This window comes from Tamandua tetradactyla, chromosome 9 (assembly GCF_023851605.1).
Source record: "Tamandua tetradactyla isolate mTamTet1 chromosome 9, mTamTet1.pri, whole genome shotgun sequence".
In the NCBI taxonomy this organism is placed as follows: Eukaryota; Metazoa; Chordata; class Mammalia; order Pilosa; family Myrmecophagidae; genus Tamandua; species Tamandua tetradactyla.
The window spans coordinates 90,456,907-90,483,342 of record NC_135335.1 but is presented as its reverse complement, the minus strand read 5'-3'; the positions used below and the strand labels follow the sequence as shown (position 1 = coordinate 90,483,342).

General features: G+C 38.4%; 1 long non-coding RNA gene across 1 annotated transcript in view; it reads left to right on the top strand.

Moving 5' to 3' along the window:
- Nucleotides 1–26,436, top strand: part of LOC143646205 (uncharacterized) — a 167,621-nt gene that overhangs the window by 81,891 nt on the left and 59,294 nt on the right. The window contains exon 2 of the long non-coding RNA XR_013157378.1: nucleotides 6,217–6,268. This is a non-coding gene — a long non-coding RNA (uncharacterized LOC143646205). The remainder of the gene's footprint in view (nucleotides 1–6,216; nucleotides 6,269–26,436) is intronic.

The following is a 26,436-nucleotide window of genomic DNA, read 5'->3' as shown; positions in this document are numbered from 1 at the left end:
CTTTAGGACAGCAGTCTCTTGAAGAATGGCCTTATATTTATAGTACTCACATAGAGCCCAGCAGAAGAGAAGGGGCAGCATTACTTTCTTGAGCTCTGTGATTGAAATGATGGTGCTGCTGACAAAAAGAGAGATGTTTGGATTTTTGAGGAATATGATAAACTCAGTTTTCAGATACGTTGAATCTGAAAGCTTTATAGAATATATAGCAGAGAATTGAAAATGCAAATGTGGATGTTGTAAAAATATCTAAGCTAGAGATAATATTTAGCAACATAAGTGGTTGTTGAAGTTCTGAGTTCATAAGAGTTCACCCAAGAGAAGAGTAGAAATTGAGGAGAGAGCTAAGGATAGAGTTCAGGGGAACACCCGTTTTTGAAAGAGGAGTGGGAAAAGAGAACCCTGGAAGGATACTGAGGAAAAGTTGCCAGAGAAATAAAAGAAACTCAGGCAAGGGGAGCCTCACAGAAGCCATGGAAGGTGAGAATTTCAAGAAAGTTAGACTGGTCACCATGTAGAGAGTATCAGTTGTGTTGTTTTCTGAGGAAAGCTCTTTCTGATTGGGAACCACCCTTCACTATCACGTGTAGTTCTAGTGTACTGTCAATCTCAGTGTTCAGCCTGAACCCTGACAAAGGTTAGACATGTGACCTTGATCTGATGAATCATTGCACGTGATTTCCCTCTGTGCAAGGATTGGTCCCAATGAGTTGGAATGTGGTGGACGCAAAGGCTGAGTTCTTCCACGTGAGACAATTTCCCAAATCATTTTTATACTGTTTTGACAAAAGCCAAAGAAGACATCTTTGTTTTTCTTAGTTTTCCAGGGCTACTATGGCAAATACCACATACTTGGGTGGCTTAAACAACAGGGACTTATTGACTCATGATTTTGGAGGCTGGAAGTCCAAAATCAAGGCCTTGACAGACCACTTTCTCCCAGTCTGTGGCATTCTAGTGCTACCTTGCTGCAATCCCCATGGTTCTCTGGTTTGCCTCTCTGCATTGGCAAACTCTCTCTTCTCTGACTTCTGACTTCTGGCTTCTGACTGACTGCATCCGAATTTCCTCCCTTATAAGGCCCCCAGTCATACAGATTAAGATCCACCCTCACTTAATTTGGCCACACCTTAACTAATAACTTATCTTAAAAAGGTCCTTTTTACAAATGGGTTAGTGCCCATAGGAAGGTTTGCCATAATTAAGATTTGGACATGTGTTTTGTGGAGTACATGATACAGTCCCCCAAAAATCTATAAGTGGGTTTCATGATCCAGATGCATAAATCTACTCTTTGAAGATTAACCTTATTTTCTTGGTTAGATCTTAGTATGAAACTCATCAGGTAGTAAAAAGAAAAGCATTTTGAAAATGTTTTATAATATGAAGTACAAAAATTATATTGACTTGAGTGTTTCTGTTGTCTCATTTGCAAGTGAGGTAACACTATGAAATGAGACCATTTTAATAGGAAAGAGAAAAGATGAGTCATTTAAAAAACTTTTTTTCAATCTGTTGAAAACGAGCCTTGATCATCATACAAAAGTATGATATTCAATTCACTAGAGTGTCTCAGTTTCAGACTATATCATTACCCATCTTCAGGAATAAAAGACAATATCTTTATTTTTGCTGGATGATCAAAAAGATGACATAAGCCCACATCCTGAATATTTTACACTTGGGACTTTTATAATTTGTCTCTCTCAGGGAACATCTTACAGTTGTCTCTATGAATCAGTCTGCTTCCTTCCAACTACTAATTTCAAAGGTGACGAGTATCATCGACTTGAGATTAAGAGGGCTCTTAGAGACTATTTAATATTCCAAGACCTCTTCTTTTATAAATAAAGAAAATCAGGCTGAAATAGGTTAAGTAAATTGCCCAAGGTCTCTTGGTCAGACACATATTAGTAATTTGTACCAATTTTCAGCCCAGTGACATTCTCACCTTGCCATGCTGGGCTGGGATTATCCCTTGTTAAACATCAATGGAACATGATCATCCTCTGACTTTGAATGACTAGAATGGCTTTATTATAAAAGTTTTAAGCTATAAGGTTAAGTAGGGGTTCACATAAATAATGTGATTAATAATTTTTGTGGCCATGTGCTTTGTCTCCTCATAATTGAAATATGAATACAATTCACAGCAGCTAAGGAGACTCTGGATCTTTATAAATGCTATATAACAGCTGTACAGCATCACCCTGGCTCTTGAAAGTTTATAAAGCAAAGCAAACCACTGAGATAGTATTGCCTTTATTTGGTTTATGAGAATTATTTTGGACTAATTACATATTTTGGCCAAGATTAGTAACATCTCATGGTTTAGATTTCTGAGCTGAGTCTACTATTTTTATGACCACTTATGAATGATGGTGCCCTGCCCAATCTTTCCTCTCTCTGCCCTATTAAATTGTGGGGTTATGGAGAACTGTCTGAAAGGATCAGATTAATTCAATGAACTCACTGCAATCTTTCTCACATGTGTGCTAGGAACCCAGGAGGATGTATCAAATTGTACTTTCAGACCCCTGAAATTTGTTTCCAGCTCAATAGACGTCATGAGAAAGTTCTACCAGATAGTCACTTCAGGAGTTTTAGTGTGCTTAATTCTGTCATGCAAATACTATTGCAAGAATTGCAGTGAACCCATAACACCATGAACTGATGAGCTTGAAAAGGGTAATTATGTACCAAGTTTAAGTACTGTCAAATTATGGCAGACACTGTGATGCCTGGTCCAGATCCCCCTTTAATGAAGGACTTGTTGGGAGTGCTGTCGGTAGATATCTTTCAGCTGTCAACCCCTTCAGGAACTGCCTCAGTTGTAGATAACTATCTCTGCCCAAGGTCATACCCCTTCCCAGATGGTCCATATCCAGTGATTGGTGGAATATAAGGTCTGGCTTTCTTGGTCAAACTCAGGACTCTGAAGATCCATTCTTGTTCCACAGTCCCTTGTGGGGTCAGTCAAGGCTCTTTTAGACACGTCACTAGAGTTTGATTTCTTGTTTTCTCCATTTCTATGTCCTTTTCCTCCCTTACTCAAATATTTATCTCAATGGCACTTCTTAAATGAACACCCCCCCCCCCCCACGTGAAACTTCAAAACTTTATCTTGGAGCCTGTTTTCAAGAGAACCCAAGCTAGGACATTAATATTTGCTTTTTTCAATTAGCTGAAATATATTGCCCAATACAATAATCTCTCTGCATATTGGGCAATGTAACACATAGAAAACTAAAATTTAAAAAGTCAACCTATTTTTCAGGAGAACGGAAGGTTAAGAGCACCTTACTGATATGGCACCAAATTCCTATGCCATAATGATCAGAGCATCCTTCTTTGTGGGTGATGGGCCCATCTCTGACCTTATCCATCTATTCTTGAATGGTTTCTGCCAAGTCACTTAGATCTCTGCTGAGATCAATTGGCCAGACAGAGTCATCTGACACCAGGCCCTAGAGAGGAGACAGGCTCCAAATAGAAGTGATACGTGCTGCAGCAAAGGGTGGGCTTGAAAGGCTTGTGGGTGGCAAGTTGTCTGACTGCTTTCAAGCAGGGATAATTTATTTTTCATCTTTGTATTTTTAGTAGTTAGTCATGCCTGGAAAGTAGGAGACAGTTATCTGAATTTGGGTTCTCTAAGCTAAAGAGTCTGAGATAAGGACTCTAGAAAATTCTCTTATTTGGAAGATTCACTGAATCTGATACAGAGGTAGAGATGTGAAAAGGGAAGGGAAGGCAGGCTAGTAAAGGATATATCTTCAAAAATGTGCAATTGTGTGTGTTTTCTATGGGAGCTTAATCCCACAGGAAAACTCTGGTAAAGTCTAAACACAGGTACCTCAGAGTTATTCCACCTGAGACCTGAGGGAGCTAGGATATTTATGCTCTAACTCATGTCTTCATCTGTTGAGGGCTACTCCTGAAAAGTGATAAATTCCAGAATTCGGACTTGACCTATTAGGGTCACTTTTTCGGGGCTTAGGAGAAAACCTTCAGGTAAAGGGATGCAGTCCCTGGCAGTTGGAAGTTGAGTGGGTGCACCTCAAAGAGGTAAAGCCTGAGAGGAAAAGATTTGCTGACAGCATCTGCTATGATGGTTAAAAAATATTTCTTAAACTCAACTAGCAGCTTTGAGTGAATCCTGTCTTCATAAAAATAACAGCCTCAATAGTGTAGGTATTTTAAGAGTATTCAACAGGTCCAATCAGCCCCAAGTTTAAACACAATTACCAGATATGAAAATAGTGGCTATCCAAAAAGTCTCAAGAAGAGAGCCACTAATGCAGACTCAATCTACTGTTCACAGATGAAGCTTCTGGATAAACTTCATATTTATAATAAAGTGGAAATACAGAAAATTTCAGTATGAGGAAAATACCACTAAACAGAGGCCATGCTCAGGGAGGGATGGATCACACATAGTGGGAGGGGCTAGAAACAGGAAGGAAAGAGAAAACAGGAACTTTGCCTTCTTATTTCAATAAAGGCAGTTATCCCCAATATACTGGGATGGATGGGTGTGGGGTTGGGGAGGAGGAGTAGGTCTGGGCCAGGCTGTCACTAGTTCCAGGTGTCCATGAGGCAAGGGACTTTAAATAGGTATGATAGAAGTAATTTCTGCAATTTTGCTTCAGCTTGTTATCAGGGATGTCAGATGGTGGGTAGGTGGCAAAAGTGGGAAACAATTCGCTGGTCAGGTAGACCTGGCATTGACTCTTGGAACCCTTGATAGGCAGTTAAGAGTTAGAAATGGAGGGTTTAAGTTTACACTTCCTAAGCTTTCACTATTTTTGCCCATTTTGTTGTTCTTAGTAAAGAGACGTATTTATCTTATATGCTTTTGTTGGCTGGCATCCAACACCAAAAAGGATCTGGAGGTGAAGAGGTGGTAGAAGTTCCCAAACGACACAAGATATTTGGGAGGTCTAATTTGGAATTAGACCCCTAAGTACCTTGGCCATCAGGGGTAGGGATTAAAAGTTTAATGAATTGAAGTCTTTTTTTATCAACTATTTTGAATTGAAGAAGGAAATAGAATTTAACCCAAAGCATTAACTAATCATGATAGCTTTCCAAGAATGTCACTTTTAGAAAGAAGTAAGAAATAGTAGCAAAATAAGGTATTGAAAAACTTATTCAATAAAAATGCCAATTTCTCACTCTATCTTGGAACCATTCTACATTCAGTGTAAGGTTTTCAAATAATTTGCATCTGTGTTGTAATTGCTGTAAAATGTACTGATTTAGAATAGTTCCCTGTCTCCTGGGAGAGAAAATATCTGCATTTAAGATGATAGCTTTGAGTCAGATAAGATCTTCTAACAGTAAAGAATAATTCAATTGTATTTAAAAGAGAGACACCAACTGATTATAACTAAGGTATGAAACAAAATTGCTTCTGATTTATTTTCTTGTTAACTGAACATTCAATTAACAAGAAAAAGCCACTTCCCAGGAATTACTGTTAAAGTCTTACTAATCCAGATCTGTAAGAGGGGAAAGAACTATCTCCTTGGGGGAAGCACCTGAATCTGACAAAAAGTGCTAAAAAAGTCCACTTTTTGTGAGAAAAAGTCTTCCTTCTTTGGATAAATGTTAAGGACTTGTTGAAGATAAAAGTGGTGAAACATCAACTAAAAGTAGAAAAAATGGATCAAGGAAACATAACCAAGTATTTTATTTATGAAGTGAACTTTTAAAAACCGTTTAATTGAGCATGAGGAAAAACATTCAATTTTGCTACTGAATGTTTTAATGTTTAATGTTGGGAACTGTATATGTACATGTGATCTCTCTAACAGAGAAGCCTCAAGTATATTTTCATTAAGCTTTCTTATATGAAATAGATAATTAATATAAATAGCAGTAATTTACTCAACACATATTTTGATTTGCATGGGGTTTAGAATGTTATGATTTAAAAACTATGTGTAAATATTTAATTCTACAAATTTCCTTGATTTTAGAAGTTACTCTCATTTCACAGATGAGAAAATTGAGGGACCAAAAAAACAAGCATTTTGCCTGAGACTGTGCTTTTTATTTGGTAAGGATGTCATTAGATTTAAACCTTCTATTTCTGACCCAAAGCCTTTTCCTAACACCATGCTTACAGGTGTTTATTGGTCTGGTAAAATCTTAGCAAACCTGCAAAGCCAACAGCCAAGATGCATTAGTGTTGCTGTCTTTTCTCTTCTGCAGTTGTGGGATTGAGGAAGACAAATTCCTGGAATTGCTTCAGCTCACAGAGCAGGTCAGTGAACAAAACAACTGGAATTGGAACAAACTGTTTTTGTCTTCTCACTTCATCTCTCCTGAAGGGAAATAGATTTCTTACATGTTTTCAAAGCTTGATCTGATTTAGGGAGGGCCAGAGGGCTGTAAATCACCCTCCCTCTCTCTCAGGTGTGAAGTATATTGGCAGCTACCAAACAGTAATGCTCTTTCTGAGAATTTTCTTCATGCTGTGTAATTTCAGCCGCAAGCCAGTCACATCTCATTTTACTTTCTTGGGTATATCTTAGCACAGCCATGCCAATCAGGTTTTTAAATAACAGGAAACTCAAAGAGATGGCAATGCAGATTAAAGGTATTTCCCAGATCTCATGTGCCAGTGGGCAAGAGGTTTTAAATACTTTAGTTATGGTATCAAGGGAAAGGATATCCCAATGAAATAATTTCCCAGCTTTCACATTACTCTGTTTTGTTGCTTTTTCTTTCTCGATATTTCTCTAATGCTGCATTTCCCAATTTAGGTGCGCAGAATACAAGACTACTGTGAGATGTTATGTTTCTTTAGTCTGGGCTCACATGCCCCACAATTATTTCCAAATCGGGATTACATTTCAGATGTTTGAGCCAGAGACATTCTGACATTCACTGTGCTTTTCTTTGAAGAAAATGTCCTCAGGTTGAACCTGGCTTAATATTTAAATTTTCATTCTGTTATGTTAGGATGACTGTACAATTGATTATCCAACCCAGGTCACTATTAGGAGAGAAAATCATGCTAGGATAGAGGCATACATTTGGGTATATGGTTCTCACAGCGAACTCCTCTTTGGCTATCACAGACATGTCCTGCTTATAGCTTTCATTTGGACCATACTAATCTATCATAGAAACGATGATTTCATTGAACCAGAAGGCTTTTTCATGCTTAGGCAAATCTGCCCACTTCCTCCCAGTGCCCAGCTCATATACCAAAGTTCATTGAAAGTGGTTTCTTTATCAGCCACAACTTCGATCCAAGAGGCTTTTAATAGGTGTGGTACTCTTCCCAGGGGATGTTCATAATTGGGGACTTTTTTGATTGCCACAATGACTAGGGGGCACTATCAGCTTTGGTAAGCAGAGGCTGCAGATGCTAAATGTCCTAAATGCACAGGACCTTCCTGTACAGTGAACGGTACCATACAAATAGTCAATAATACACTTGTTGAGAGACGCTGGGTACATATTGGCCTTATAATTTACACAACTAAGGAAGCTCATTGAATAATTTTCACAAAATAAACTTTGTTCCAATGTGATTTGCCTTCTCCACATCTAAATATAGAAGAAGCTGGAATTAATTTTTTGAGATTTCTATCTAATTAGGTACATATTTCAAAGAGAATATGTAAAATCAAGTACAAGGAAGCGAAAATCACGCATAATGCTATCACCTAACTTTAGCCATATATCTTTGGGATAATATATATAAATGTGTGTCAAGTTCTATGTCTATAACTCTATCTACCGATCTCTCCATCCATCTACACACACACACACACACACCCACACACACGGAGATCATGCTCTGCCACATTGTTTCGTGAGTTGATGAATATTTTGATGGCAAAGAGAGAATTCCAAAAGGAGGCTGAAGCATTATGCTGAATCTAACAAGACTACTTTTGTAAAAAACTTTCCTTTTTTTTTTTTTTTGCTTTTCAGAGACTAGTTTTTTTCAGTCTTTATGGACTCAGCTCCTTACATGGGCTTTAGTGGAGGTCATGGGGCAGCATCCACAGGTCTAAATTGGGGTAGGGGTGCCCTGTCCTTCCAGGCTGCAGGAGATCAGTTTCTGACTACCGTGCTGTGAACGACACAACTCACACAGTAATGGAGTTTCACATACAGCTTAGGAAGCACACAGACAGGGAGGATACTTGGTTTGGAAATGAGCTTGTAGCCTCTATGTTCCAAGTGACGAACTTCTGAAGGGCCGTCTCCTTGGGCACGCAGCACTCTCAGTTCAGTGAATTGGCTGTATGTGACTGAAACCCTTTTTGGCACAATCAATGTTTCTTCTTTTTTTGTCATCTTGGAAGCGAACACCCAAGAGCACAAGATGCATTTTTAAAGTGATAAATATAAATGTCCACAAGTGGTAAAAAAAAAAAAAAAAGCATATAAAAGAAGATAGGCTTTGTATCAAAACAGGTAGGAAAGTCTTAAAGATTATTGTTTCTAGGAAATAGTGTGTAATCAAAAGTTTGCAGTACTAAGTGACCTGCAAAAGATAAATTTCATAAGCTCTATTGTTTTGCCTTTCAGTTTTAGAAACTTATTCTACATGGAACATATTTTGGTGCATGGAGTGAGAAAGGGATCAAATTCAGTTTTTTTCACATGGATATTCAATTCACCCCGTATTTATTGAAAAGATCGCCTTTTACCCGATACTCTTCATACCATTTTTATTATAAACCAAGTGTATAAAGGTGTGACTGTACAGTCTGTTTTGTTCTCTAAGACTGTCTATTGTCTTTGAATAGTAGCACCCAGAATTAGTACTATAGCTTTATAAGTACATTGATATCTGGTAGAACATGCTATTTTTAAAACTTACTTCCTGTTCGTTGCTGGCATATAAAAATACAGTTGATTAAGTTTTTGTATCCATCAACTTTGGAAGACATAATTATTAAATCTATGATTTACTATATATTCTTTTGGATTTTCTTCTTCTATCACCATATTATCATGAGAGTTTAATATCTTTTTTCTTGTTTTCCACTATTCATGCCCTTTGTTAATTTATTTTTTTGCTTTTTGCACTAATTCTAGTACAATGGTAATGTCTCTTCCCATTTGGAAAGGAAAAACATTTAGTATTTCATCAAGTATGAAGTTAGCTATAGGAATTCTTTTTTTATCTGTTTAAATATACACATATGAGATATTTTATTTCAAAAAACACAATAACATTATACAAGTTTTAAATTTACAATTTTGCAATAAAAGATATCAATATATGCATTATTTGTATAATTTCATCATGGATGGAATTTGAATCAGTGGTATAAACATGTTGTAGGAATTCTTGCAGTACCCTGTATCAGACTGATAAATATCTCCCTGTTTCTAATTTGCTAATAGTTATATATGTATATGTAATGTGTATACAATATATATAGTGAATAGATGTGAAATTTTATCTTATGCTCTTTCTGTGTCTTTTGAGTAGATGTTTCTTCTCTGTTCCATTACTGTGATTATGTAATTATTAAATTCATTAATATTATAAATTTTTAATGGAATTTTAATTTCATATAGACCAGTTACTTACAAGAAGGGGGAAACCAGGAAAGTTCCCAAAACGCTTTTTCCCTATTATTATCACTACAATTAACTATCTTAGTAAAACAGACCTTGCAAATTTTGGAGGGAAGGTGGGAAAGAAGTAGAGGTACCAGAATAGAAACTTTTCTTATATTCTGCTGAATATATATCTATCTCCACTATCAGCAGTTTCTGGCTGACTACAAAGAATAGAATCTATTGTGTTTAGTCTGAAACTTCTAAGGTAAATGAACCCTTTGGTCATAGTATCACCCCCATTAATCGTTCATAAAATGAGGTGAGAAAGTTTTAAAGTAAATACTTACTAAAAAGTCCCTCAGGGTCACAGATTTCCACAGAGAATTTAAATATAGTACAAGGGGTTCGGATGGGGACTTTTGAAGTTCATGCTATATAACTTCAGTGTTGGGAGATTTTCAGTTTGCATTACAAACAAAATATCATCAGGATAGAGACTGTTAACCTACCAATATTAGTTAGCGACAGTCAAAGTATGCCTTGATGTCATATAGCTGGAAGAAGTGTTAGCCATCGTAACAAAGGTGCATAATCTCCACTATTATGGATGTGGAAATGAAAGCTCAGAAAGGTGAAGTAACTGCAGCCACCACAGATTTCGTCAGTGTGGTAAGGTCCTCACTGCAGCTCATGACTCTGATGCACTGCACACTGTGACAGAACAGCCCAAAATGGGAAACCTTGAAATCTACAACAAAATAGGGGATTTCCTACAAGACTGCTTCACATAAAATCCATCTGTTTAAGCATAATGTAAACAAATGTCCCAAAATAACTCAAGAAGAAGGGTAGAATTTTTTAAACAGTCTAATAACCCCACTGTCTTTAGTATGACATCGGTCAAGCTTGAATTAGCAATGTGAGGTAGGTTTATTTCTTTGTTTTTCTCCAATGTGTTTGGACAACCACGTTATCATGGCCCAGACAAATTCCCTCAGCTTACCCCTGCATTGAGGTTAAAGCTCTTTCCCTTAGGATGTGTTTCTTTTCTGGCTGGGGAATAAAGATGCTCCCAGAGGCAGAGAGAAAGAAAGATGCAGATTTTCAGGCACCAGTAAGCCATTTGACCTTTCCACAGGGGACGTCTTGCTTTAGAAACATCAAATCATGGGCAAATTCTGAGGTTGATCCTCTACCCTTTGTCTCTGTCGCTTCTTAGAGTCACATCACTTATGGTAGTTGTGACTCTGTCTATTGACTCAGAAGTGTGTCCTCTAGGGAGAACTGGAAAATGTCTGATGACCTTTGCTCATGACACTTGAGAGTCTAGATCCTTAAGCTGTGGCTTTTTTCTGAGTATCTACTCTCCCAGTCAAGATTTTGGGGTGTAACAGGGAGAGGGGGTACACAAACAAGAAGAATGCAGCAAAAATGGTTTGCTTCTCTAATTGCATTCTCTGTGTGTTTTTCTCCACGACTCTGTATCTTTCTCCCTCTCTCCCTCTCCCTCTCTTTCCCCTTCCCATCCTCTCTCCCATCCAGAGATGTCAAAGCAGCTACTCTGTGCATGCCCTATGCTATGCCCTGGAATTAGAACAGTGCCTGTCTGCTGATGCCTGCTACACTGTTAGATGCTACATTCCTGCCTCAGCCCCCTCTGAAGGGCATTGTTATTGGCCATTGCTTCTTCCTTACATGAAATCTCTGGTCTTGCCTCTCACTTGCTTGGAGAAGTGATGCTGGGTTCTTTGGCTTCTCCGCACCTATTTCAGGGGGCAAAAGTCACCACAAATATATTAGTTAATATTGTTTCTTTGTCTCAGAATACTCATCCTCACCCTTTCTCCCAGTGGAGAAGGGGCATTTAGAATGAAGAATCCAGGATTGCAGAATTTCTTTCCCACTATTAGGATTTTACTTTCTCCTTCTTCCTCAAGGGTGTGGCTGGAAAAGGCCAGTCCCATACCTATCCACCTCCAAAGAAGACAACTATATGACTTTCTGTTTTTCAGCTCCTGAGAAACCTGGATGAGGTTGAGGAAAGGATGGAGAAAGGATTATTGCCCTACTTTTCACTGCTTAGTGGTCAATTTCTAATGCCTATCTACAGCTTCCATGCCACTTAATTTTCTGGGCATCTAAAGAAATCCTCCTTTCTTTTTTTTTTTTTTTTTTTTACCTTTATCAGCAATCTAAGCCAGTCTCCCAGTCTCCCAGGAACCATTAAAATCAGGACCTCCTGCATGCAACTCTCTCAGGGTCTTAAGGCAGAAGTGGGGACACAGAGCCTCTGATTGGTTCTGGACTGATGGGTTTCAAACTGTGCAAAAGGCAACCACAAAAGGTTATCTTAATATTCACACCTCTGTTTCTCTTTCCCTCAGGAGTATACTTTGGGATTAGGGGGTCATTAATATGGATTTCATAAATTAGCTTTAGGAGTCCATAAGGACCCAGAATTGTGTGCAATATTATATGTATAGTTGGTTTCTTTTTTCAGGAGAAGATATAGATTCTCCAAGGGGTTCAGGGACTACCACAATACTAATAACTGTTGATTTTAATACCCATATAGATTTCATTTAAGCATAGTGTTCAGTATCTTTTTCTGTCTCTGCCATTGCCATGTATGATCCAGAGTCTATATCCAAAAAGTTCATCTTGGTAGAAACAAACACATGCGACTTGCCACATTTGAGTTCAGTATTTTGGTATCACCACATATGTTTTAAATCATTAATATAACAAATTGAAGACTATAAATACTTCTTTTGGCTTTTGCTATTTTGAAGTAGTTCTCAAGACTCATCCTTTCCTGGGTTTTAGTTTTATCAAAAAAAGACAATATTTTCCTTACCAGTGTCCTTTGATAGGACTCCAAGCCTGTTACCAAGATGAAGAGCTTGTCTGAGAGAGTTGGGCTTAGACAGCCATTCTAGCAGACTCTGACTCATTTTTTTTCAAAGGATTTTTAGGGTATTTTCCAATTTTCAAGTTTTTACTAGTTTTTCTGTTTATTCTCTGCCTATATGGCAACAGACTCGATTTGATTTATAGGAATTTAAAACGCGGATATGTATTTGTTAATTTCTTGTTTTCTTGTCTGCATTATCTAGTACAGATTTCAGTTTATTTTTAAACCAAACCAAAGACTGACTGCACAGCCTTGTAAATTATTTTAGTTTCCCATAATGGTTTTGAGCATATGCAGCTTATTTAAATAAGACTACCAGTAACAATTTAGGGGTAGTAAGGGGCATTGAAAAAAATCCAAATGGTTGTTAGGATTTTGGGTAGCTTTCATTAGAAAAGATTCTTCAAATTGTGTTGGGGAATTTTCAAAGGAAATACCAGGTTATTTAACTATATTTTGGATCAGAGCTAGTAACATCTTCTATGAATCTATGGTAACCATTTTTTTTTTTGTTGTTTGACCCCAAGAGTAAATAATTTATTATAGATTTACACTAAATTATTTAAAGAATGTAAAAGATATTGGAATATAATTTTAACCTTGTTTATCCTTCACATGTTCAGCTTTTTTCCAAAGAAATTTTGAATCTTGCTCTCCTTTACTTACAAGAAGGAGGACACAATTGAGATGGCATAAGTAAAGTAAATATAATGGGAAATTTAGAGTGGTTAGTGGTTCAGTGTGTTTTCTTGGTAAATCCTTATTATTTCCCAATTTACAACTATCCATTAGTTCAGAAACTGAGCAATTCTTGAGGGAAAGAACTCAGGAAAAACTGTCAAGTGGGTAATGCTTCTGTCCCAGCCATAACCTCTTCTACAGAGAATATGTTAAAATACTTCCAAGAGTACTTTACAATGACCAGATATTCTCTGTTTAATCCTCTAAGAGGGCAGAAAATTTAGCCTGCATTAGCCTTTTCTTCATCCTACTGTAATTGTAAGTGGGAAACAAATAAGAGAGAGAGGCAGGGATAAGACGGGAGAAAATTCACTGCTAAGGGCCTCTAAGTCCAACCCAAACTAGCAGAGACACAGTCTCAAGCATGAGATGGACTTTTCAGATGAATCAACAATAGCTTCTGCTCTAGGAATATCATTTGGCCTCCCTAATTCTTCACTTAAGATATATAACCTACGGAAGTGCAAACCATCACTGTTTTTCTCTGCTGTCTGCCTAGCCCTCACCTGTTCCTGTTTCCTTTTCCAGCCCTCAATTCTGACTCCAAATTCTTATCAATTTTCCATTCTCAATTATTCTCTCATAGTTCTGGAGCCCAGAAGTCCAAAACCGAGGCGTTGGCGGGGCCATACTGCCTTTGAAGGCTCTAGGAAAAGGCCTCTGTCCTAGCTTCTGGCGGTTGTAAGCAATCCTTAGTGTTCTTTGGCTTCTAGATGCATCACTCCAATGTATCTCGATCTTCACATGATGTTCTCCCTTCTGTGTCTGCATGCATGTGTCCAAATTTCCCTCTTCTTATGACACAAGTCATACTGGATTTAGCGCACATCCTAATCCTGAGGACATTCTCTTAACTTGATTATATCTACAAAAGCTCTGTCTGTAAATAAGTTCATACTCATAGGTTCTGAGTACACGTGAATTTGGGGAGGACACAGTTCAACCCGGTACAAAGCCCAACACAGGAATATTATGTCTCTCGGCATTCTCTCAGCTCTGTGACGACAGATGAAAACCAGCCCACCGAACTGTGTGGCATTGACACAGCAAATAGAACAAGAAGCTATACAGCTGAACTGGGTTCATGAGCAGAACCTGAACTGCGCCAATTGAATTGGCTTTTAAAATGACTTGATCTATGTTCAAGAAACTTTTTGTCTTTAAAACAAAAAAGGATGTAAGCTTTCATCTTGTGTCTAAATAGCATCAATTTTTAATGTTGAAATAGGGTTCTTTGAAACTTCCCATGGACCAAAGATTATGTTGTGTGAATGGCTGGTTGGTGTTTAGTATTATAAAAATACGTGAAGGGATCAATTTTAGATAAGACATTTGATTACTCAAAAAAGGTGGCAGATCTAAGAAGAGAGCAAACAGCTGTTGACTTGCTGTCAATTCAGGGGAATTAGAAGAGTCATGTATGTTCATCAAAAGTCACTGAACAGGAGTTTTGGATTGTGTTTTAGCTGGTTTGGGGTAAACTACCTGGCTCTGAGCTTTAATTTCCTACCTGTAAAATGAGGCTACAAGGAGAGGTGAACTTGCTGCTCTCTAAGCTTCCAAGCTCTAAAATTTGATGACTGCAGGACATTTTTGTCAAGATTATCTCCTTCATTTGCCTGGCCAAATAACTAAAATCCCATATTTATAGCTTGTTTTGTAAAACTTATGATGAAGCCACTTTTCTCTGGGGAGCAATAATAAGCTATGACATGATCAGCTGCTAACAATTTAGCAGAGGAATAATTTACCAGACAGCTGGCTAAGAACTACAGCAAGGTACAGGTAAGGCTTGTGAAGGAATGTGAGCTGAGAAAGGACGCTGGCAAGAGCTAATTTTTGTAGAATAATTTGGGCCTCAAGGTGCTGGGTGCTAAGCAATGCATAGAGGGCTGAGAGAGATGGGAGCTCCCAAGGCCACACCTACTTTATAGTTTTTCCCCAAACCAGCTGATGCTGAGAGAAAACAATACTTTCTCCAAAGGGTCATTTTTGCCATTGCACGATGATGCAATGGCAAAGATGACTTGCTTCGGAGTTACAATGCTCAGATTGCCACAGGCTTTATCTTACTTCCTGGAAGGGTAATATTTTTGCAGAAGAAAGTAGATGAGTATTTAAAGATGTGGGTTATGAACATAAGAAAGGAAGGAAGCAAATATGCTTACATTTCTGCAATCAAGTCTGTAGATTTCACAGACTGGAAATTCGAATCCATAGCAAACAGCCTGAAAAATGAAAAAGAATGATCAAGACACAATGGCATATAATGCAGAACATGTACCAGCAACAACAGAGAGTAGGGACAATTCAAAGCTCTGCTTTGGCAGAGGAAGAAATCACTTCAGTGGGAGTTAAACAAGGAAGGCTGTGTAGGTGGAGAACCTGCGTATTGGTGAGAGACTGAAACTGAAACCTGGCTTGCTCACTTCCTAACTGTGTTTTTGGGCAAATTACTTAACCACCGTGAGTCTCAGTTTCACTCTCTGTAAAACTCAGGTTGCCATCCCCTTAGAGTTGGCGGGTGAAATGAAAAACCTTACAAAGAATGAAACATCACTAGTTCTCAGTAATTAGTTGTTTTTAGTATCATTAGCAATTAGACTCTGTCATCAAAGTAAATCAAATTTTTAAATCTTCAAAATTCTCCCCATTAGCACTGGGTTGGTGAGAGACTAACTCCTAGTTCTCCAATGCTCCATCTTCTCTCTGGATTCACTGATGCAAATTGCAATCTTGTCAAACTTGACTTTTCTAGCTGCTGGTTACTTTCCTTACCCTCTTACCTCTGGAAGAGGTGAGCCATGAGCAGGACTTACTAGTATCTAGCATTCAGGCTCAGAGTGTGTCTGGTAAGTACCTATGACGGTTTGAAGGTTTTATGGACCTCAGAAAAGATCATGTTCTTAAAACTAATCAATTCCTGAGGGTGTAAACTTACTGTAGGTAAGACCTTTTGATTAGTTATTTCAGTTGAGGTATGTCCCTAGTGGGTCTTAATCCTCTTACTGGTGTGCTTTGTGAGAAACTGAGAAAGAAGGACTCACACAGAAGCTGAGAGACCCACAAGCAAAGAGAAGCATAGAGAAGCTGAGAGAGAAAAAATCAGAGAAGCTGGGAGACAAGGACACACACAGAAGGTCAGAGAATAAGGCACTGAAGTCAGAAGGTGGAAGCAACGGAACCCAGGAGGACCAGCAGACGTCGCCATGTGCCTGGACATATGACAGAGGAGTTGAGAGGTTTTGGGGGAGAAGGTATCATCCTGTTGATGCTCTCTTTTGGACATTTTATGGCCTCAGAATTGTAAACTTGTAAGTTAATAAATTCCCATTGTAAAGGCCAACCCATTTCTGATACACTGCATTTCATTAGCTTTAACAAACCAAAACAGGACCCAAGGTCTGAAGATTTCCAGAAAGGCCTGGGCGATATTTCACCATTTCACCAGGGTCCCTTGGGCACAAGATTTTCTTTTCCTCTACATGTGTTAATGAGGTCCAAATGTGATCTGATGTCTAATCCATAGGAATTTCTGCCATGTCATTTTTAAACTTGAAGTTGTTGAATTCTGAAATTATATTTTAGGCTGTGCATGTAGTGCTTTCAGCATGAGTGAGTCACATGGCACCACACACTGACAAGATGTGATTTCCCATTTGCATCCTACACTAACTTCCTAGGCATTGGCAAGTTTATGGAATCAGAATATTTAAGTGTGACTTTCTAAAGTTCTGTGTACCTCAGGCGTAAGTTAGGTTGTGGCTTCTTATACTTCAGAAGCAATTTATCCTACTCAAAATAATTTATGTCAAGTGTTACAGACTCTTTTATTGCAAATAGGACATATGATTTGCACAGTGAGATTTTACTGCTTGGCTCGCATGACTTTATTGTGCTTTAGTGGGAATAAGTTTTCCAAGACTGGAGGATTTGGCAAGGGTAAGAGGTTGAAAGTTTCATTTTAGGCACCCTCTTCCATGCCTCTCCAAGGATGAGGGAAATAACTGGAACACTCACAGATGTTTTGTTACTGTGTGAACATTGCATTTCCAGAACTCTTTCTACTCAGGCTAATAACACTGCATTTAGTCAGTTGTACTTGCCCTTGTCAGCTTCTAAGTTCCCTTTGGTTAAATTATTACTGACCTTAAGAGGAGTTGGACTTCTTCAATGTCATGTGGAACACAGAAGCATGCCAATGAAAAGGACAGAGCATAGAGAGATAATTTCCCTCAATTTAAGTTTCTGTCTCTTTCTGGCACCAGGATCTCACCTGCAATCCAAGACCCCACTGCTGCCAGCCTTCATGGCTAAGTGGACCATAAGCAGGGAAGCTGCTGTTTGCTTCCCTTATACTTTCCTTACATCTTTGTGCAGTTTGCCCCTGAAGTGAATGGTGCCCCTCAAAAAAAGATATGTCTACATCGTAATCTCTGGAACCTATGAATGTACCCTTATTTGGAAAAGGGGTCTTTGAAGATGTGATCGAATGATCTTGAGGAGAAGAGCTTATCCTCATTATCCTTAGATGCCATCACATGTATCCTTATAAGAGAGATACACAGAGGAGAAGACTCACAGAGAAGGTGAGGAGGCAATGTGACCACAGAGGCAGATATCTGAGTGATTCAGTCACAAGATAGGGAATAGCAAAGCTGGAAAATGCAGAGAACAGATTTTCCCTTAGAGCCTGAGAAAAGAGACAGAAACTGACAGATTGATTTTGGACTTCTAGACTTCAGAACTGTGAGAGAATAAATTTGTATTATTTGAACCCACCCAGTTAGTGTTAATTCATTATACCAGATATGAGAAACAAATGAGGTTTCCTTTTCCCTTTCTCCTTTACCCCATTTCAATTTGTTTATATTTTTTATCCTTTAGTATACTTGTCCATTATGCCCTCCATCAGAATAATTCCATTTCTCTCCTCTCTCTCACTCTCATATCATTGCTGAGACAAAGCAAATGCCAACAATGAATGCATATGGTATGACTGGACTTTTGCAAAGTGGATTTTGCTGTTGAGCCAAATAATTATGTTTTAAACTCTAATAGACATTTGCACATCACCTGGACATTTTGTTAAAAATGCAAGGGTAGTTCAGTGGTAGAATTCTTGCGGGAGACATGGGTTCGATTCCTGGTCCATGTACTTCCCAAACAAACAAACAAATTAAGCAAGCAGACAAACAAAAAGACAAAACAAACACAAATTCAATAAATGGTGCTGCAAGAAGGGGATACTCACATACAAAAAGAATGAAATGTGACCCCTACCATACAGCATACAAAAAAAAAAAAACCCTAAAAAAAAAGTGAATTCCTGAGCCCCACCCTGAAGAATTTCTGACTTTGTTGGTCCAAAATGTGACCTGGGAACCTGCATTTTAAGGAGAACCTGAGGGCTTCTGATACAGATGACCATCAATCCATACTTAAAAAACATTAAAGATAGGCACAACATCCTATGTCTGCTCTCAAAAATGGGATAGAGGTTTGTGGTAAGGGGTTGTCATCCAAAAGACCATTAAAATCTATTAAGTATTATCTACAGAATGCCGAGCTCTAGGCATCTGTGAAAATATAAATAACTTCAAAAGGGTTTAGTTAGATTCACATTTAACAGTCCACAGTGGCAGATTCAAGAAAACTTGGATGCTTCCTTAACCTCTGAGTTGGAAGCCAAGAGACGCCAGCATGCCATTTCCCAGCATATCCCTGACGGCCGCTGCCTGGGAGAGAAGACTGGGCAGGGCTGGCTGGTCCAGGCTCTCACACACTGGTGCCAACTTTTGTTCCTGGCTTAGAGCTGTGTCCACTCGGGAAAAACAGCTCTGACTGCTTGTCCCACAGAAGGGCACTCTACATCAAGCTTGTTGAGGAACCCCCTCCAGAGTCCACAGGGACATTTGGCTGTGAGACCTGAATGGGCCTCTGACTAGAAGCATCCTGAGCCCACATTTTTAATCTCTGCACAGTTCTGCTCAGACCTGGGAGTTTTTTTCAGGGAACTTGGTTTTGTCATTTGTTTTCTGAGGCCACAGAGTCCAAAGGATACTTGGCTTTCCCTGACTGGCTGTCAACCCGGCTTCCTCTAAGCCAGGGAGGGGGAGCTGAAGCAGAGCTGGCAATTTGTTCCTAGAGGAGGGGGAGGGCATTGTCTGCCCCATTTCAGCTCTGATGGGAAGTGGGAGGTATAAATCTTTTTTTTTTTTTGTCTTTTTCTTGGCTAAGTGGAGTAGGCATTCTCTCATGAATTAGAAATGACAAATTATCAAGAACGTTTCCGGTGAGGACTCCTTCACATCCTGTCTTCCCTGCTCTTTCTGGATGACCCAGCTCATTCAGCCCTTATCTCCCTCCTGCCTCCTCACAGTGCTCGTCAGATCTTCGGTTGGGTTTCTGGGTGACAGGCTGTCTTGACTTGTTCTCTAATTGTTTTGTACGCACTGCTGAACTGCTCATTTGGGCCAGAGTTTATGACTTGACAGCCATGAGTAAATACACAGCAAATTCTTTACAAATTCATTTAAAATCTTGGTCCTGTTTCCCATTTCCTAAGTATTCATTAAAGCAGTGGTTCTCAAACTTTAGCAGGCATGAGAAACATCTGAAAGGTTTGTGATGACAAGGCTTGCTGGGTCCCATTCCGCATTTCTGGTTCAGTAGGTCTGGGATAGGAACTAGGGATTTGCATTTGTGACAAGTGTGCGGCTGATGCTGCTGGCTGAGGGGATGGAGAGGGGCACATCCCAACCGTGGAGGGAACAAACTGCTCTAAAGTAGCTACCACCTTAATTTGTTAGTTTTCTATTATTGATATACAAACCTATATTGTGTATCCTTTGAGAGATAAAATGGTGTTTTTGTTGGTTACCTGTGTGCCAGACTTCAAAACGGGTTAATAAGCCAAGTGAGTGTTATAAGCACTTCTATACGTGTTATAATGCTTTAAAACGTCAGCATAGATTGCCCAATGAGAAATGGTGATTTCTTTGAGACTCAGCAGGGTGCCTTAGGTGTCACCCTCAGCTTTTCAACCCAGGTTTTTGGCCTACAGCCATTATGCTACAGGCAACCTGTTAAACCTATGCCAGATATCCTGCTTACCTTTCTCCTTGTTTCATGTCCATCCTCAGAAAGAAATCTATGACTTTGGGAAAATTTAAAACTTTCTCCCTCCCTTCTGAAAAATATGGACAGTGCCTGTTTTAAAGCTCATTATTAGAATAAATGCCTTTAGCAGGTATTGTGCATTTTTGTTTTAATTTTATGGGTTTTGAAGCTCTTTAGGGTAGCATTGCCTTTTTATCCCTGTCCGCATCAGGGCTACTGAATTACATTGCAGAACTTTTGAAATTTGAGAAAAAGTGTTCTAAAGAGGGGGAAATACCTGCATTTAGATGAGTGGGGCAGAATTCGGTGAAATCAAAGGTTTTCATTCATTCATTCTACTGTGGGAGCTTAGCACAGCCCTCAAAGAGTCAGGATTAATATTTTAAAGTCACCATACCTCATTAAGCCTTTTAGACCAAGCTTGATCCCAGCAGATGAGCCTGTTGGTCAATTTTAACATTATCTGCATAAAACATCAAACATGTTAAAGCTTTTTCTTGCCCCTCAACACCTATTGAACCTCGTATCCTTATCACTTACTGGGTGACATCAAGTTCTGCCTTCTTTGCATGAGGGAGTTTCCTGGCCCAGTTCTCTGTGATAATGGGCTTCATAAATGTTTGCTGGAAGATTTGTAGTTTTTTTTTTTCCTTATCATGCGATTAAAACCGATCAAATGAGCGAATCAGATGACAGAGAGTGAAATATTCGAATTTGCTAGCAATGTTGAAGCAGGACACATTGAAGCAGACTTCTTTGAAATAGTTCATAAAATCAGAACTATTGCAGAACTTCAGAATCCCAGAATTAATAAAACTTTTCCCTAGCTGTTTTTCATTGAAAAGATGAGATAGCAAAAAGCTGTGCAAAAATAACTACTACAGGACAAAGCTGCTGACATTTGACATTCTTCAGGAGAAATAAATACACTATAGAAATATTATGAGCAACTAGAGCCTCCTTTCCTTGCCCTTCTCTCAAATCCTTATACCTCAGGATATGGTAACACACATTTTCAGATCTGTAGTACAGGGTTTTTTTTTTTTTTTTTTAAAGACAAAACAAAACATTTTTAATTGGAGAGGTTTTGTTGTTTAGTACAATCTGTCCAGCCAGTAATTCACATGTGCCAAGAGTAGCATGGCTTCTCTGAGCCTCATAATAGGCAGTAGTAATTAGAATTGGATGAATCCACTTAACATAATGGACCAATGTTGGGCTCACGCCCTTGTTCTTGAAATTCAGAGAAAAGTTAAATTAGTATAAAAATAAATTGTCTTAAAACATTTACTCCCTGGACTTGATGTTTTGGCTCTTTGATGTTCTGCATCGAATACTGAAGAATAAATAACAATGGGAGCCTCCCAAGAATAAAAAATGAACAAGGGAATTTATGAAGCAGATACTGCCAAACATCCAGGAGTCTCCAACTTGAGACTGTTGGACGATGGTCTTTGTGTTCTTGGACCACAATTCCAACACCCATGACCCTGGTTTGTTAAATGGGGCCCTGAATTAGTGGGGACATCCAAACATCCCTGACATGCGAAGGCAGTTTTCGGATTTGAGAGTGGTTGGGCAGTTCACTAATTTAAACTTTGTATACTTAGGTGTGTCTGTGTTTGTATGTGTATATGTGTCGATTTATAAAAAAGGACTTACAAATGATAATGTTTTTGAGATTGTCAGAGGAAAAAACGCCTTCAGAATTGTAACAAATGGCAAAGACAAACTAAAAAAGCAGACAGGATGACAGAGCTGGAAGAGACCCTAGAGATCTCTCCCCACCCCCCATCCCCACCTCAGCCACTCATTGCAGGTTAAAAAAACTCATGGCAAGAAAGGGAAAATGATTAGCTCAAGATCCCACAGCAATTTTCTTCCACATCCTGTTTAGAGCCCAACAGGCTTTCAGGGGTTTTTACTCACTGTTTTACCATGGCCAATACTTGTTTAAAAATATTTTTTCATTGAGAAATCTTCACACATTTACATTCCATACGTGGTGTATAATCAATGGCTCACACTGTCATCAGAGTAGTGTATTCATCACCATGATCCTTTGTTAGAACATTTGTATCACTCCAGAAAAAAAATAAAAAGAAAAAACTCATGCATATCATACCCGATACCCCTCCCTCTCATTGGCCACTAGTATTTCAATCTACCTAATTTACTTTACACTTTGTCCTCCCTATTATTTATTTATTTAATCCAAATTTTTACTTATCTGTCCATATCTTCAACAAAAGGCACATTGGACACACGGTTTTCACAATCACACAGTCACATTGTAAAAGTTTTATCTTTATACAATCATCTTCAAGAATCAAGGCTACTGGAACACAGCTCAGAAGTTTCAGGTTTTTCCCGCCGGTCATTCCAGTATACGATACACTAAAATGGGATATTCATATAATGCATAAGAATAACCTCTGGGATAACCTCTCGACTATGAAATCTCTCAGCCACTGAAATTTTATTTTGTCTCATTTCTCTCTTCCCCCTTTTGATCAAGAAGGCTTTCTTAATCCCTCGATGCCAGGTCCCAACTCATCCTGGGATTTCTGTCCCACTTTGCCAGGGAAATTTACACTCCTGTGAGTCATGTCCTATACAGAGGGGGGCAGTGAGTTTACTTGCTGAATTGGTTTAGAGAGAGAGGTCACATCTGAGCAACAAAAGAGGTTTTCTTGGGGTGACACTTAGGGCTAATTTCAAGTAACATGGCCAATACTTTTTAAAAATGAGGTAATAAAGAAGGTGTAGAATCTGGTTGAAGAGTAAAAGTGAAGAAAAATAGTTGTTGCAGAAACAGCTTAATTAATCAGAAGAATCCCACCTAACAGTGGGTCTTGTGTGCTTTAGCTATTTGCTATGTTTGGGAAGGCATGTGCCCCCTCCTACCCCCTCCTACCACTGCTCAGCTGGGGCTACAACTCTGAAGTAATTTCTGGTAGAGACAGTCTGCGTTGTTCCTAGAAAAGCAGTTATCTTTAATTTCATCCCCAAGTTTGTTCCCATTTACCAAGATAACTACAGATATTTTGCTCCCAAGTGTCATAAATTTTCATTCCCATTTAAGATTTTTTTTTTAAGTTTGCAATTGCATGTGTAAGACTAGATAACAAAAACCCTTTAACAAGGATCGAAATGCCAAAGGGTGAGCTTATCCCGTGAGACAGGATAGACTAGAAGTCTGACTGCTTTTCAGAAACGGTGAACCAAGAGTGAAATGGAGAGAGGAGTCATGAAAGCCAAGTACAGACATTAGAGAATAAGCAAAGATCATCAGATAGTTTTCTCCATCTCTGGGGTCTTTGGCAATTTTTGTCATCAAATGTAAGAAAATAGGGATAGTCTTCCAATACAAAGAATAAAATATATTTTCCAAGACATTAGATTAGGCAGGCAGGCAAGAGATCAAAGCAGTTTTTAGTAGGGCACTGGATTGATGATAAAGCTCCCTCATGATCTTTGGGATTACTGAGTGAACAATTTCTTTTTGGCTCTAAATATATTGATTTGAATTTCCACTTGAAGTTGAATTCAACAAGGTCAAGATAACTTAGCATCATAATGAAATATTAGTTTACTTCCTCTATCAGCAAGGATTCTCTGAAATGCTTTAAATAAATTAATGGATACGTATAATTAGTAAATAGATGTATTAGGAAACTTAAATGATTTGGGGGACTTGAAGTTTCTTGGAGGAGGACGTTAAGAAAAATAATGGAATCAGTTACCTCATCGTTTAAATAACTATAAAACTACTGATGGGAGGAAAATAAGAATTGTGTAGAAGAAACACTACTAAATTTGAAAAGTCCTAGTCTGGAGGCAAAAGGTGAATGAAAGTAATTTTGATAAAGGAAATGGGAGAGATGCAATGAAAAGAAGGAAATATTTTTCTTGAATCACAATGCACAGCGTAGAACAGGAGTCTGGGCATGCCTTTCAGTAAGAGTTCTTGGAAAGTAGCAAAGCAGTTGAAGTTAAAATAGAAGCTCCCATTTATTGGATACTTGTTATGGGCCAGGCTATGGGGTGACTGTTTTCCAAATGACATCTAATTTCATTCTTGAAACAACCCAGTGGTCTTTATTCCTATTTTACAGATTAAAAAAAAAGGAGGCTTAGAAAAATTAACTCACATGTTTAAAGTCTTAGAGCTGGCAAGTGGAGGAATTACAATCTTAGCCCCTATCAGTCTGACTCCGAAATCTTTGACTTTGATCACTGCATTCTATTTCTGCATTCTGTTTCCTTTAAACTTCTCTTAAGGAAAATCAAGCCATACACCTGTCAGAAATCTGGAAAAGTAAAACAATTCTCCTTTTTTAATTTATGTAGGTTTAGTCTGACAGTTTTTGATCAAAGCATTGTAATCTTGAAATCAGACTGAAATTTAGAATGCATTTTATATAATATACATATAATATATGTGAATATACATATGTAAGGTGAGCTTATAATTTTAAAAATGCAGCCCATCTAAATTTTAGCATTTGCTATGATAAACATATTTATATTAGATTACTATTTGAAACAGATGTCAGATTTTGAATCTACATGTAGCATTTGCTGGCATAAGCATATTTATATTTCATTAACATTCCATTGGGTTCAAAGATTTGCTTTTTGCTTCAGTGAATGCCTGGGAATCACATTGGAAATCTGTTTTTGACATTTTCTATTTAACAAGCCTGCTCTGTGGCAACTAATTTCTTAAAAGTGACTAACTCAAGAACTGTCTGTGACTTGGGTAGCTAGCTCTTCTGAACACATGAGGTTGTTATATCCTCTGTGATTGACTCACAGCAGAGTTTGCATTTTATTTACAAGGTGGCAGTTGACAGCAGTTGCTTAGTAAATATCAGTCAGGAAGAAGATTGCTACCATGTGAAAAATTCAGGCCAGAAATCAGAGAATCACTGCTTTTTGCATTTTCTGTGAGTATACAGTTTGGACCAAAGAGCCCTCTTTTTGTTTTGGTGATGGGGATTCATGGTTCAGCTTTAAAAATGAGAGAGTTCCCACCAATGGCATATTCTTTACATAGCTTCTGCACATTTGAACTCAAGTACATCCTACTCAAGTACATTGGTAAGCAGACAATCAAACAAGTAGAACACAGTTGGAATAGGTGCTATGGGCAACGATTTGGGGCCCCCAGCAGAAAGTGACACTCTCCTAGCAGTACTGGGAAACAGATCACAGAGAAAGTGGCATTTGCACTGGATTTGAAGGCTTTGGAGGAACACATCAGAACAAGTATGTACATCAGAAGGAGATTTGCTTTTGAGATTTGAATCAATAGTTGTGTTTTTGGTTTGGTTTTCAGTGGCACATGGACCTTTTTAATCCTTTCCACACAGGGAAATATTCTCATTCATTATTTTTTTTCTCCTTTGCTTCTTTGAATTGAATGCATGTTGACCATACCCAGCCTTAGTCTCTTAGACCTCTCTCTGATCCATAGACATCCCAATACCTGAGAATTGAATAAGGACTAGATGTATTGATGATATGCCTGGGAGGTGGTGGGCAGCCAAACCTTAGTGCTCAGTTGTGCTGATTTTAGGAGAAAGGGGGCTATGCTTAAGCCTCACCTCAGAAGTCAACATAATAGAAGTGAAAATGATATCAATATATTGTAAGAGAATCATCACCCTCATTCCATTAGCCAGAAACTTCATTTCTCAGAAATTAAAAAGAGAATTAGATAACTTAGTAGGAAATTGACTCTTTCTTTTGTAGCTTGTATAATAAACTTATAATTTGATATTTTTTAAGATGTAGGCAGTAGCATTTTCCTGTGGGGTACACTATGAGACTTCAGAAGCAATCCAGATTTACCTAACAGCTGTGTTTTTTTTGTTTTTTTGTTTTGTTCATTTTACCTGTTTTCTACTGTAGCACATATGCTCACCTATGCAACGCTCTTTCCGGTCTAAATCAATGCAGAGAACTTCATAGATCTTGGACAGATGTCTGATGATATAAATGGTGGGAATGGGGCCAGGAATGAGTAGGAAGACAAATTAGTCAATATATGTTTTCTGCTTGAGGTAAAAAGTTCTTGAGAAACTAAAGTGTGAGCTGGATTGTACGCT